The sequence below is a fragment of the Bubalus kerabau genome, chromosome 2 (assembly GCF_029407905.1).
Source record: "Bubalus kerabau isolate K-KA32 ecotype Philippines breed swamp buffalo chromosome 2, PCC_UOA_SB_1v2, whole genome shotgun sequence".
NCBI classification, from domain to species: Eukaryota; Metazoa; Chordata; class Mammalia; order Artiodactyla; family Bovidae; genus Bubalus; species Bubalus kerabau.
In genome coordinates, this window is record NC_073625.1 from 19,473,335 (window position 1) to 19,486,562 (window position 13,228).

A 13,228-nucleotide genomic window follows, 5' to 3' on the forward strand; every position below is an offset into this window, starting at 1 on the left:
CGTTCTGCCTGAGCTTCTTGGGAGTGGGCTGTTGTTGGCTCTTCCCCAGGGTGCAGCCCGCCTTGGGATTTCACTGGATGCTGAGGACAGAGAGGGTCCCTGTGCAGGTGATGGGGCTTCACCGATTGTCACCTTGCCCAGCTGTATCCCTCCGATGCACCTGCTGCTGGCTGCCAGCATGATAATATACCCTGCTCAGGCGCGAGGGGAGGATGCTTTGAACAGTTCATCTCCTGCATGATTCATCAGGCCCCTGCTTCCTGATCCACTCCCACGCTCTCCTGCCCCCCATCCCCCACAATGTGATCAGCAGGACTAGCAAGGCATTCGCTTTGAAAGAGGTAGAGATCAGAGGGTGAAATTATTAACCTCCACGTCAGTTGTAATTAATGCAGCAAGCCACCTGGATATTTAGTAACTGGAAATGAAATCAATTTGTGTTTTTAAAATTTAATTTATATACAGCTGGTACGATAAATCAGTGACCATTGCTAGGTAACTCACTGCTCTGTAGTTTGGAGAAGAATTTCTGTTCTCATTGTTGTCTGGGTATTTTGCAGCTTCAGAAATGAATCCAGAGCTGTTGGCCTGTCAGGAAAGGGTAGGCTGGTATAATGGCTTTGAAAAATCTTGACTCTCACTGCAGCTTGGATAGGAAGAGGCAACGTGATTTCTGTATTTTGTTTATAGCTGTTTTCATTTAATTCACGATTCCCTCCCTCCCCACCCCACAGTGGAAAAAAAATAACTAAATGTCTAATTTGGTTTGAGTGAATGTCTGATTTGAGCATTTAAACAGAGCCTTCAAGGAACGCTCAGCCTTTCTAGGAAAAAATGCTTTGAATCTCAGATTGCCTGCATCTTCCTCCTGCTTCTCTTCCCCCCCAAAAATGGCATCTGGTGTAAGGGGAGGCATTCAGTGTCTGGACGAGGGGCCGTGGCTCCTAGGACCTCCTGGGCGAGGGGAGGAGCTGGGTCCTTGGTTATCGGGGCTGTGTTCCTAGGTTGCTGATTGTTTGGGCTCCCCTGCTTCCAGTGTCACACCTTGAATGTGGCTGGTATAACCTGGGCCTGGCCAGGGGCTGGTTCCCTGGCTGACCTTTGACCCTCAGTGGCTATGGTCATCACACGCAGGCCCTTGACAGGCTCTTTCAGTCAACGCACCCTCAGTGCTCTGCTGGAAGGGAACCTGGCTTGAGAGAGTGAAACAGGAGGGCCCTCCTTACTCCCTCCTTGCTGTGTGGCCACACTGATGTGGCCTGGCCCTAGGTTGGTGCAGGCAGCTTGAGACTGTTTTTTTTTTGTTGTTTTTTTTTTTGAAGAAATCCATGTAGGGAGCCAGGGCCATGCCTCCTACTCTGCTTGGTTTGCTTATTCTGTGCCAAAGCTCAGAGAAGGAAGTGAGACCTACGTCAAACAGCTCTGCCTTCCTGCCCTCCCCTTCTCCCACCGTCCAGGCTGGAAAGGGATGGATCCTTGGTCCACTCTACTCTGCTTACGACAGTCTCCTCTGCCATAGGGTAGAATGCATTGGCTTTCCTGCCTGGGTGAAAGTAAGGTGTTAGTCACTCAGTCATGTCTGACTCTCTGCGGCCCCATGGACTGTAGCCCTCCAGGCTCCTCTGTCCATGGAATTCTCCAGGCAAGAATACTGGAGTGGGTTGCCATTCCCTTCTCCAGGGAACCTTCCCGACCCAGGGATGGATCCCGGCTCTCCCGCATTGCAGGCAGATTCTTTACCTGGGTAGAGCCCAGGGAGCCCTGGGTAGAGGGGAATAGAATCCAAGTGACAGAGGGGCTTTTATGCATTAGTGACATCCAGCCTTGGTTCCTGTTAAGGGGATGGGGTGGAAAGGGGAAAATCTGCTTTCAAGACAAAAGCCTGGCCTCAAGCCTACTGGTTTACTGTGTAACCTGGTTTCTGAAAGCCATGAAATGAAAATTATTCTTGCCATTCTGTTTTTATTCTTTTGATAAAGATTCTGCCTTTTGTGTAGCTGGGAGCCTCCCAGGGCCTTGGGCAATTCTAGGGTGATGACAGCGTCTTCAGAAATCTAGAAGAAAAAAGCACATGAATGATTTTCAACAAAATTTACCTTCATTAAAACAGTAATGTGTGAGATTTGGTTACATGTTCTCATCTGACTATAGTTCATAGAATGTGGATTCTCAGCAGCATTTAAGAAGCACCAGTAGTAACTTGTGTGTGTGTGAGAGCGAGAGAGAGAGAGAGGACAAGAGGCATTTATGGATTGAATAGCATGGGAGAGAATATCAGAGATACAGAAAATTTGGGGTTAAACTTGCAGATAGAACACAAAAAATTAAGATGTTTAAAAGGCGACAATAAGTGAATGAGATTAATATCGTCCCAACTTAATACAGGAGTTCTGAGGGAACACAGAACAAAGAAGTGATGGGAGTTAGACATATTTAACCAGATACAGACTTCTTCAGTGATTTGGGGATGAGACTTGCAGGTAAGCTTATTCATCCGTCTACAAATAAAAGACTGAGGCATAAGGGTCAGGTGATGGGAGCTAAAGATTTTGGTGAAGGAAACTCAACCTAACTTTCTGAAGACTCACGTAAAGGGGGACCTGTAACCTCCCTAGAGCAGTGGTTCTCAAACTTAGTAGCACAGTGGATTTACCTGGAGATCTTTAAAGAACACTGATGCCTGGGCCTCATTCCCAGGGACTGGGATTGTTCTAACTGGATTATAAAAACGTCCTTCAGTATGTACTGGGTTGAATTGTGTCCCCTCCCAAATTCGTGCTCTTCCCGGAACCTCGGAATGTGACGGTGTTTGTAAATAGCGTCAACTGCAGATGTCATTAGTTAAGCTGAGGGTATACTGGCGTGAGGGTGAGCCCTTAAACCAATATGACCGATGTGCTCACAAGAAGAGAAGAGGCACAAAGACACAGAGACAAAGTGATGTGATGAGTCACAGGAGCAGTGCCACATACGTAACCAAGGAAGTAGAGTTGAAGTCATGCGTCTGTAGGTGCCAAGGAATGCCATGGATTACCTCCAGCCGCCAGGAGCTAGGGGAAGGGCATGAAACAGACTCTCATTCACAGCCCTCCAGAAAAACATTTTTAAAATAATTTTATTTATTTATTTTTGGCTGTGCTGGATCTTTGTTGCTGCATGGGCTTTTCTCTAGTTGCAGCGAGTGGGGGCTGCTCTCTAGTTGCGGGGAGCTCAGGCTCTAGGGCATGTGGATGTCAGTAGTTGGGGCTCCTGGGCTGTAGAGCACAGGCTTGGTGGTTGTGGTGCACGGGCTTAATTGCTGCACAGCATGTGGAATCTTCCCAGACGAGGGATCGAACCCGTGTCTCCTGCCTTGAGAGTCAGATTCTTATCCACTGTGTCACCAGAGAAGTCCCAGGTGACTTCTAGCCTCCAGAACTTGAATGATTGCCCCTACCACATTTAATGCAGCAGAGAGAAAGGAAGACAGATTGGAAAAGTTTGAGGGTCAGTGTACGCAGAGGGCAGAATCTTAGTCCCTGAGGATTTGACTTTTTCTGGCTTCCAGAACTGTGAGAGAATGCATTTTCATTTATAGCTGTCCAGTGTCATACTTTGTTACAGCAGACCTAGGAAGCTAATACAGGGTATTACAGTGTGCAGCCAACGTTGTCAACCATGGCCCTAGACTGTAGAGCACAGTAAGTGCTCCGCCGGTGTCAGCTGTTGTCATCACCCCGAAGCACATAGCCCTAGCCATATTCAGGAATCTGCTGAACCCCAGAAAAGCATCTCAGATAGTGTTTGGTGCTCTTTGAGAGGCATCTTATGCCACCTCTTTCTCAGGATAGGCTACCATAGTACATCAAGAGGAAGCAGTAGACTGTGGTTGCCAGTGGGGGAAGGAGGGAAGGAAGGCATAGTCAGGGACTTTGGGATGGACATGTACACACTGCTGTATTTAAAATGGAAAACCAACAAGGTCCTGCTGTAGAGCACAAGGAACTCTGCTTAATGTCATGTGGCAGCCCGGATGGAAGGGGAGTTTGGGGGAGAATGGATACATGTCTGTGTGTGGCTGAGTCCCTTTGCTGTTCATCTGAAACTATCACAACCTTGTTAATCAGTTATAGCCCAATGTAAAAATGTTAAAAAAAGAGAAGAAACAGTAGATTTGACCATAGGATGTCTGTCTTGAATAGCACACCCTCAACAGTCTGGAGAGCATGGGCTCCTTGTCAGTGGGGTTGGCTCCAGAGGAGGGGTGTGGCATCTACTCTTCTCCTGCTCATGTAGATGGACAGTATCTGGGGCTTTGAGGCCATACAGCGTATGACCTATCGCCTAAAACCTTGACCTCCAGTTCTTAGGGTTAAAGAGCCTTCCCGAGCCAGGATGACCAACTGTCCTGGTTTGTCTGGGACTGAAGGACTTCCTAGGACGTGGGGTTTTCAGCACTAAAATTGGGACAGTTCTAGGCAAATTGGGTGGATGTGTTACCATACAGAATCCTTTGATTGTTTTCCTCGGGGACTAAGATTCTGCCCTCTGCATAGACTGACCCCCCAAACTTTTCCAGTCTGTCTTGCTTTCTCTGCTGCATTAAATGTGGTAGGGACAATCATTCAAGAATCGCGTGCTTGTTAAGAATCAGCACTTTGTCCCCTGGATTGATCTGACCCCACTCTCCTGATGACGGTAGGATTCACCATTTACAAGGAGTCTCATGCTTCTGGAATCTGTCTGGTGAGATCCTTGGAAGCCTTTTCTTTCTCACTGCTCATTATCATCAGCTTGCTATCAGCATCTCATCTGTTTTTACTCAAATAATTATTAATTTCTACATCTGCTTATACTCATGCCTTCCAGTTATCCACTGAAAATAGGAAGAAGACAGATTTCTCTATCTGTGGATTAGTTGTCAGTACTAATGGCAGCAGTGGGGAGCTCACAAATTGTGCATGTGTGTGCGTGTGTGCACGTGTGTGTGAGCGTTTGCGCACTTGGATGGTGGGCAAGTGGGTGTAGAGAAGAGAGAAAGGAAGGTGGGAATGCAGTTGAGAAGACCATCTGTTCCTTGTAGCCAATTTTAACTCTTACTCCTGTTCCTCCAGTTATTTCATCCTTCCCTGGTTATCATTGTCTGAACACAGACATTCAGTGTTGGATGTTTCTGATGTACCGAACTGTCAAAAACAAAAACAAAAATGACTCCTGTTTCCATTTTTCCACTCTTTCAGATACCTAACCAATAGTTGGAATGGTAGACATCCTAAAAGCTGAAGGAAGTCCGTATCCTGTTTCATATTCACTCTAATTTCCCATGCTACTACTACTAAGTCACTTCAGTCGTGTCCAACTCTGTGCAACCCCATAGACGGCAGCCCACCAGGCTCTCCCGTCCCTGGGATTCTCCAGGCAAGAACACTGGAGTGGGTTGCCATTTCCTTCTCCAATGCATGAAAGTGAAAAGTGAAAGGGAAGTCGCTAAGTCGTGCCCAACCCTCAGCGACCAATCCTCAGGACTACAGCCTTCCAGGCTCCTCCGTCCATGGGATTTTCTAGGCAAGAGTACCGGAGTGGGGTGCCATTGCCTTCTCCGCTAATTTCCCATACTTTCTTCCTATTTATTTGATCTGTAGCTTTGAGAAAATCAGTTACCTCTCTGGTTATCAATTGCTTTGTAGTAAAATGTTAGTCAAAGCACAGAGCCCCAAACATACTGAAATATTTGCAAAATGTGCTTTTGATGATGCAGGTTATAGAATCTTTTTTATATCATTCTTCTGCTCAAAGACCTAAAACAGGAGCTGAAAAAGCCCCATAGCCTATAAAATAAAATTTAAATTACTTAATATGTTATTCTCTATCCCATAAAATCTGGATTCTGAAAGCCTGAGCTATTTATTATCATTTGCTTCTTTTGGACCTCCAACATATACTGAATTGATTTTAGTTACTTTTACTGAGTATCTGTCTTTTACATTTATTTTAAAATCCCTTGACAGATGGGACTTTTACCATTAAAAGAATTCCCAACACCTGGCAGCTGTTTTGCACCTAGTAAGTATTCAATAAATGTTAAGTTACATTGAAACTTTTTCTGGATATAGAAATACTTGAAAAAATATAAATAGCTCATGAATTTTAAAATTTATCCCAAACTTATTTCTAGTCTTTAGAGAAGCATTTACTATTTCACCAGCAAGTATGATGTTAGCTGTGGGCTTTTCATAGATGCCTTTTAACAGAAAAAGAAAATTCCTTCTATTTCTAGTTTGCTAAGAGTTTTTGTTAGGAATCAATGTTCGATTTGTTAAATGCTTTTTCTGGACCAGTTGCGATGATCATATGATTTTCTCCTTTATTTTGTCAATGTGGTGAGAAATTGATTTTTGATCATTGAATCAGTCTTGGCATTTCTGCACTAAATAGTCAATTTCTATTCTTCTTCTTATGTATATCTCACAAATAGTATTGGTTTATAATCTTATTTTCTTGTCATGTCCATTTCAGGTTTTAGGACCAGGCTTATGCTGGCTTCATAAAATGAATTGAGAAGGAGAGTTTTAGGTTAACAGAAGAGTTGCAAGGATATAACAGGTAATACCTATATACCACCCAGTTTCTTCTGTTGTTAATAACTTACACCACTAGGGTATGTTTCTCATAGCTAATGAACCAGTATATGTACATTATTATTAACTAATGTCCATTATTTATTCACATTTCCTTAGTTTTCACCGAATATCCATTTTCTGTTTCAGGATCCAATCCAGAATACCACTAACATTTAGTTGTCGTATCTTTTTAGGCTTTTCTAGAGTCTGACAGTTTCTCAGAGGCTCTTTTTTTATAGTTCATTTTTTGTTGTATTGACTTTTGCTCTTAATTTCCTTCTTTTTTAATTTTCTTAAGTTTATTTTTAATCTTTTAACTTTTTAAAGTGAAAATAATTGATTTTTAAACTTTTATTTTCTAAAATAAACATTTAAAACTATAGTTTCCCTCTAAGCCTTGTCTCAGTTCCATCCTACAAATTGATTTATTTTTTTATTACCATTGAGTTATAAATATTTTCTGATGTCATTTGTGATTTCTTTTTTGACCCATGGATTATTTAGGAGTGTTCTGCTTAATTTATAAGTAAAGTGGGAAGATTTTCAAGCTATGTTTCTGTCATTTTTTAACTTACAATGTGTTTAAAGCATATATTCTGTATATTTTAAGTAGTCCAAATTGTTTTATGGTCTATCTAGATGACTGTTTTGTGTGCATTTGAAAGGATTGTGTATTCTGGATTTGTTTGGTATAATATTCTATAAATATATAAAGTAAGACCAAGTTGGTTTGGTATAATTGTTCCAGTCTTCTAAATCCTTCTTGAGTTTCTCTACTTCTATCAATTTACTGAGACAGGGGTGTTAAAAACTCCAGTCATGATTGTGGATTTGTTATTTCTCCATTTAATTCTGCCAATTTTATTCTTATTTTGAGTCTCTGTCATCAGGAGCATATGATTTATAGTTGTTTTGTCTTTTTGATGAAATGACTCCTTATCGCTTAGAAGTAATCAGCTTTATCTCTAATAATATTTCATGTCTTGACATCTGCTTTGATATTAATATAACCACATCTGTTTTCACCCTTTTCCGTTCACTTCTTTGTTTCTATTACAGTGTTTCTGATTTCTAGCATTTCCTTACAACTCTTTCTCAGATCATCCATTTCTGTGCTTATATTACCCATCCATTCTTGCACTCATCCACTTTTTTCCACTGAAGCTCTTAGCACGTTCATCATAATTATTTTAAATTCACAGTCTGCTATTTCCAAGATCCCTGTCATGTTCGCGTCTGGTTCTGATGCTTGCTCTGTGTCTTCAAATTGTGTGTTTTTGTTTTTGTTTTTACCTCTGAGTATGTCTTATAATTTTCTTTAGGTAGCTGGACATGATATATACTATATATATATATAGTACTTTAGTGTGAGTTTTTATGATGACCTAGCTGGGGGTTCAGTCATGTTTACTGTTTACTGTAGTTGTGGGTGTTGGAGGATCAGATTTCCTCTGGTGTCTTTGTTTTTGTTCCCCTCATTGCTTTTTCCTCGAGACTTCTTCTTAAAGAAGCTCTAAGATGTGTGGTTCTTTCAGTTGCATTGCCCGGTTGTCAGCAGGAATCCTCTTGACATGGTATAAGGTGTTGCGGGGTGAGAGCATTCTACACTCCTACAATTAGGTCTCAGTTTTTTAGTGAGCATGTGCTCCTGGGCTGCCACATTTTACCAGTGCTTTTTAGTTTGTTCCTACCTCCAACACGTATGTGTAGGTGAGCAGGAAAGCTAGAGGGGGGAGGATGGAGTTGGGTATTTCCTTTCTACCAGGTGAAAGGCCAGAGGCTGGGACTGGGTGTTTCCTTTCCCATGGATGGTTAGGCTCTGGGAGAATCTCAGTTGGTTAGATTCTGAAAAGACAGTCTGTTGAAAGCCGACCTTATTATGAAGAACAGAATGCTCTAGGTGTATTTCAATGTGACTACTTTTCCCCCTTCCCTGCCAAGAGCAGGAGGGAACTTTCTTCTGATCTCCCTTGGGAGGACCTGATAGATCTCCAGGAGGTAACACTTAAAAAAATGTGGTGACTCCTCTAGGATGGCCCTCCCTTCCCTGGAGTTTTTCTCTCTCTGACTTGTCTACACTGAGCCTCCAGCAATTTGTCAATTACATTTCAGGATTTCCTCCCTGAATACTGGTTCCCATGGAGGTTTCTGCTCCTGGAATTCTCCAGTAAATTCCAATTCTCTGTATCCACCTGTCTATTTAAATACTCCAATTCTGAGGGACTGTGTGTTCCCTGTAACCTCAATATTCTAATGGATGCATGAAGAGCTACTGATTTTGTTTGTTCAGCTTTTTTCTTGTTATGAGAGTTCCTTACATACTAGACCAAAAGCTGGAAGTTAAAACCAGTTTTTTTTTTTCAATTGTATAGAATTTCTTATTATTTTCAGTAGAATTGTTAGTTGGATACAAGCTAGCACATCATTACTAGTAATCAGTAACCTCAAGTATTGTTTTTTAGTGATAAAATTTTTTTATCATATTTCTATTCCATTGTTAATTTTAACCAGTGTCCTATTATTGGATAATCTGTTTGGCTAATTTTTTACCATCATAAATACAGCTTAACGTCTTTATACCTAATGTTTAATTTTTAAAAATCATATACCTAGGATAAATGCCTTGACGTGAGATTGCTGGGGCAAAAATAAGCATATTTTAAGATTTTTGTTATGTTGCAAGTATTCTTCAAAAACTTCTACCAACCTATGTTCTCAAAAGCAGTATATAAAAACGCCTGCTTTTCTGTACTTTACCCAGTAGTAGATATTATTATTTTTATACTTAGTAATTTAAAAAGCCATAGCATCATATATGCATTCTTTGATTACTATTGAGGATAAATGTTTTTTCACCTGTAGTTTTTCATTTTCTTTCTTTTTAGGACATTTGTTGAAATGCAGTTTTGGTTATCTCTTCATAACAAATTGCTCAATTATAATTTTTGTTGTAAGGATAGGTTCAGAACATAGTTCAGTTGCTCAGTTGTGTCCGACTCTTTGCGACCCCATCAACTACAGCATGCCAGGCTTCCCTGTCCATCACCAACTCCTGGAAATTGCTCAAACACACGTCCATCAAGTTGATAATGCCATCCAACCATCATACCAGTCAAGTCCAGTTAGTTGGGTTTTTTCTGAAGACTGCTCGTGTAGGCTAAGGAAGGAAAGGTGCATAAAAGTGCAGCCTTGATGTCAACCTGGAGAGAGCCTAGCCTGACTGGTAATGAATTAATCCCATTCAGTTTGCCTTTTGAAACTCATGCCTTGAGAAAAGTAGAGATGAGAAATATAAAATGTTGGCTGAAGTGATGATTCTCCTGAGCCAAATAATCGGTTTGGAAAGTTCCTGCAGAGCTGTTGCTAAGAAAAAATCTGAAATATTCACTTCCTAACAGCCACTTTAGGGTGGCAGCCCCAGACCCCTTACATGTCCCCCACCCCTTTTTTTTTTTTATGTGAACCATTTTTAAAGTCTTTACTGAATTTGTTACAATATCACTTGTGTTTTATGCTTTGGTTTCTTGTCTGTGAAGCGTGCGGGATCTTAGCTCCCCGACCAGGGATTGAACACATACCCTGGTTCAGTTGGAAGGTGAAGTCTTTTTTTAACCACTGGACTACCAGAGAAGTCCCTGCATGCCCTTTTAAAATTGAGAGAATAAAGTGTTTACATCTTTTAAAGTATTTAGGAACTTTCAAGAGCCAGGGCCCTTAACTTCATAATACTATGGTGAGAACAGTTTTGGGGAAGGAGACCTGGCAGATTAAGGACTGTGAGCCCTCAGATTTATTTCTGTTTGCAACCAGGAATCAGGTCACCTGGCTCAGTCAGTCTTAGATGTCAACACTGATAAATGACAGTGAGAAAGGTCTCATCCTCTAAGATGAATTTAAAAGATGCTTCTTCTGGAAAATGCATGGAAGGTTGCAGCCTTGTTTGAATGATTGTGAATGAGGAAGGACTCATTACTCCCTAGAGAGCAGATGAATGGATAGTTCTGGGAAGCAAGTAAACAGGAAGAAGTCAGGGATTAAAGATTTCATGGCAGGGAAAGCTGAAGAACAGAAATTATGAATGACCCTGGCACATGGATGTGAGTTTGAGAGTCAATCACTCCTCTTTTTTTAAACTGAAGTGTTGTTGATTTACAATGTTGTGTTAGTTTCAGGTGTACAGCAAAGTGATTCAGTTACATATATATGTTTATGTATATATATACACACATATATGTATACACACATACATATATGTTCTTTTTCAGATTCTTTTATATTATAAATTATTAGAAAATACTAAGTATAGTTCCCTGTGCTATACAGTGCAACCTTATTTATTTTATATACAGTAATGTGCATATAGATTAATTCCAGACTCCTAACTTATCCCTCCCCTTCCCATTCCTCTTTGGTAATCATAAGTTTGTTTTCTATGTCTGTGAGTCTGTAAATAAGTTCATTTGCATTATTTTTTTAGGTTCCACAAATTAGTAATATCATATTTGTTTTTCCCTGACTTCACTTAATATGATAATCTCTAGTTCCATCCATGTTGCTATAAATGGCATTATTCCATTCTTTTTATGACTGGGTAATATTCCATTAGGGTTTCCCTGGTGGCTCAAATGGTAAAGAAGCTGCCTGCAACATGGCAGACCTGGGTTTGATCCCTGGGTCAGGAAGATCCCCTGAAGAAGGAAATGGCAACCCACTCCAGTATTCTTGCCAGGAGAATTCCATGGACAGAGGAGCTTGGTGGGCCCCAATCCATGATGTTGCAGAGAGTTGGACATGAGTATGCAACTAACACACGTGCTTAGAATATGTTTCTCTAGATAGGATTTGGAAATAATCTCTAGTTCCATCCACGTTGCTACAAATGGCATTATTTCATTCTTTTTATGACTGGGTAATATTGCATTACATATATGTACCATATCTTAATTCTTTTATCTGTGGTTGGATGCTTAGGTTGCTTCCAGTTCAGTTCAGTTCAGTTCAGTCACTCAGTTGTGTCTGACTCTTTGCGACCCCATGCATCGCAGCACACCAGGCCTCCCTGTCCATCACCAACTCCTGGAGTTCACCCAGACTCACGTCCATCGAGTCAGTGATGCCATCCAGCCATCTCATCCTCTGTCGTCCCCTTCTCCTCCTGGCCCCAATCCCTCCCAGCATCAGAGTCTTTTCCAATGAGTCAACTCTTCACATGAGGTGGCCAAAGTACTGGAGTTTCAGCTTTAGCATCATTCCTTCCAAAGAAATCCCAGGGCTGATCTCCTTCAGAATGGACTGGTTGGATCTCCTTGCAGTCCAAGGGACTCTCAAGAGTCTTCTCCAACACCACAGTTCAAAAGCATCAATTCTTCAGTGCTCAGCTTTCTTCACAGTCCAACTCTCACATCCATACATGACCACAGGAAAAACCATAGCCTTGACCAGACGGACCTTTGTTGGCAAAGTATTGTCTCTGCTTTTGAACATGCTATCTAGGTTGCTTCCATGTCTTGGCTATTGTAAATAGTGCTGCTGTAAACATTGGGGTGCGTATATTTTTTTGAATTAGAGTTTTTTTCTGGTATGTGGGCTTACTGGGACATATGGTAATCCTATTTTTAGTTTTTTAAGGAACCTCCAGGGCTTCCCAGGTGGTGCTAGTGGTAAAGAATTCTCCTGTCAATGCAGGAGATGCAAGAGATGTGGGTTCAATCCCTGGGTCAGAAAGATCCCCTGGAGTAGAAATGGCAACTCACTCCATTATTCGTGCCTGGAAAATTCCATTAACAGAGGAGCCTGGCAGGCACAGTCCATGGGGTCACAAAGAGTTGGACGCGACTGAGGACAGCAGATCACACAAGGAGCCCCCATACTGTTCTCCATAGTGGCTGCGCCAATTTATATTTCCACCAACAGTGTAGGAAGGTTCCCTTTTCTCCACACCCTCCAACATTTATTATTTGCGGAGTTTTGGTGATACCTCACTGTAGTTTCAGTTTGCGTTTCTGTAATAATTAACAACATTGAGCATCTTCTCGTCAATTTCCCTTCTATTTGAAGTCCCCAGCGGGATGTAGCTCTCTGTCCAAGGAGCTATGATAAGTCTAGGCAGCGTTTGTACAACTGGATGCTCTTTAAGTCAATCTCCTCCCCTCCTCTGTCTTTATACCCTAGTGATGCTGTGGTTCCCAAAGGCCTTTCTGTGGACGATCCCTGGCCAGGCCTCCATGTCAGGGAGAAGCTGAGTCTCAGACCACCTCCCAGCCCAGCAGGTTGCTGAGTATTCTCAGGATCCCGTTCCCTTCTCCGGTTAATAAATGTAATCCCAGACTCTGAGGAGGGCAAAGGCAGGCAGTCGAGGTGGATGGAATTAACTACCTTCTAAGGTGAACATAAATCATTTTGGCATCATGATTCATATGACATTTTAAGGCTGGATCAATTCTCTTTGGCTTTGCCCTGAAGCTACTGTGATGGAGAGGAAGGCTGCCACTTGATTACTCACTTACCTGTAATGGTGGTTCAGACGTGTGGGGCCTCTGTGATCCCCTTTTTTGAGTAGTTTGTAAAATACTGAATGATTAGGCCCCAAATAAAGAATTGTTGCAAAAATAAAACCCCCAACAGTACTG

At 41.8% G+C, this 13,228-nt stretch overlaps 1 long non-coding RNA gene across 1 annotated transcript in view; it reads left to right on the forward strand.

Annotated features, from left to right (window-relative positions):
* LOC129643087 (uncharacterized) overlaps window positions 1–13,228 on the forward strand; it is a 118,721-nt gene that overhangs the window by 81,751 nt on the left and 23,742 nt on the right. Inside the window, exon 4 of the long non-coding RNA XR_008710072.1 lies at window positions 6,496–6,582. This is a non-coding gene — a long non-coding RNA (uncharacterized LOC129643087). The remainder of the gene's footprint in view (window positions 1–6,495; window positions 6,583–13,228) is intronic.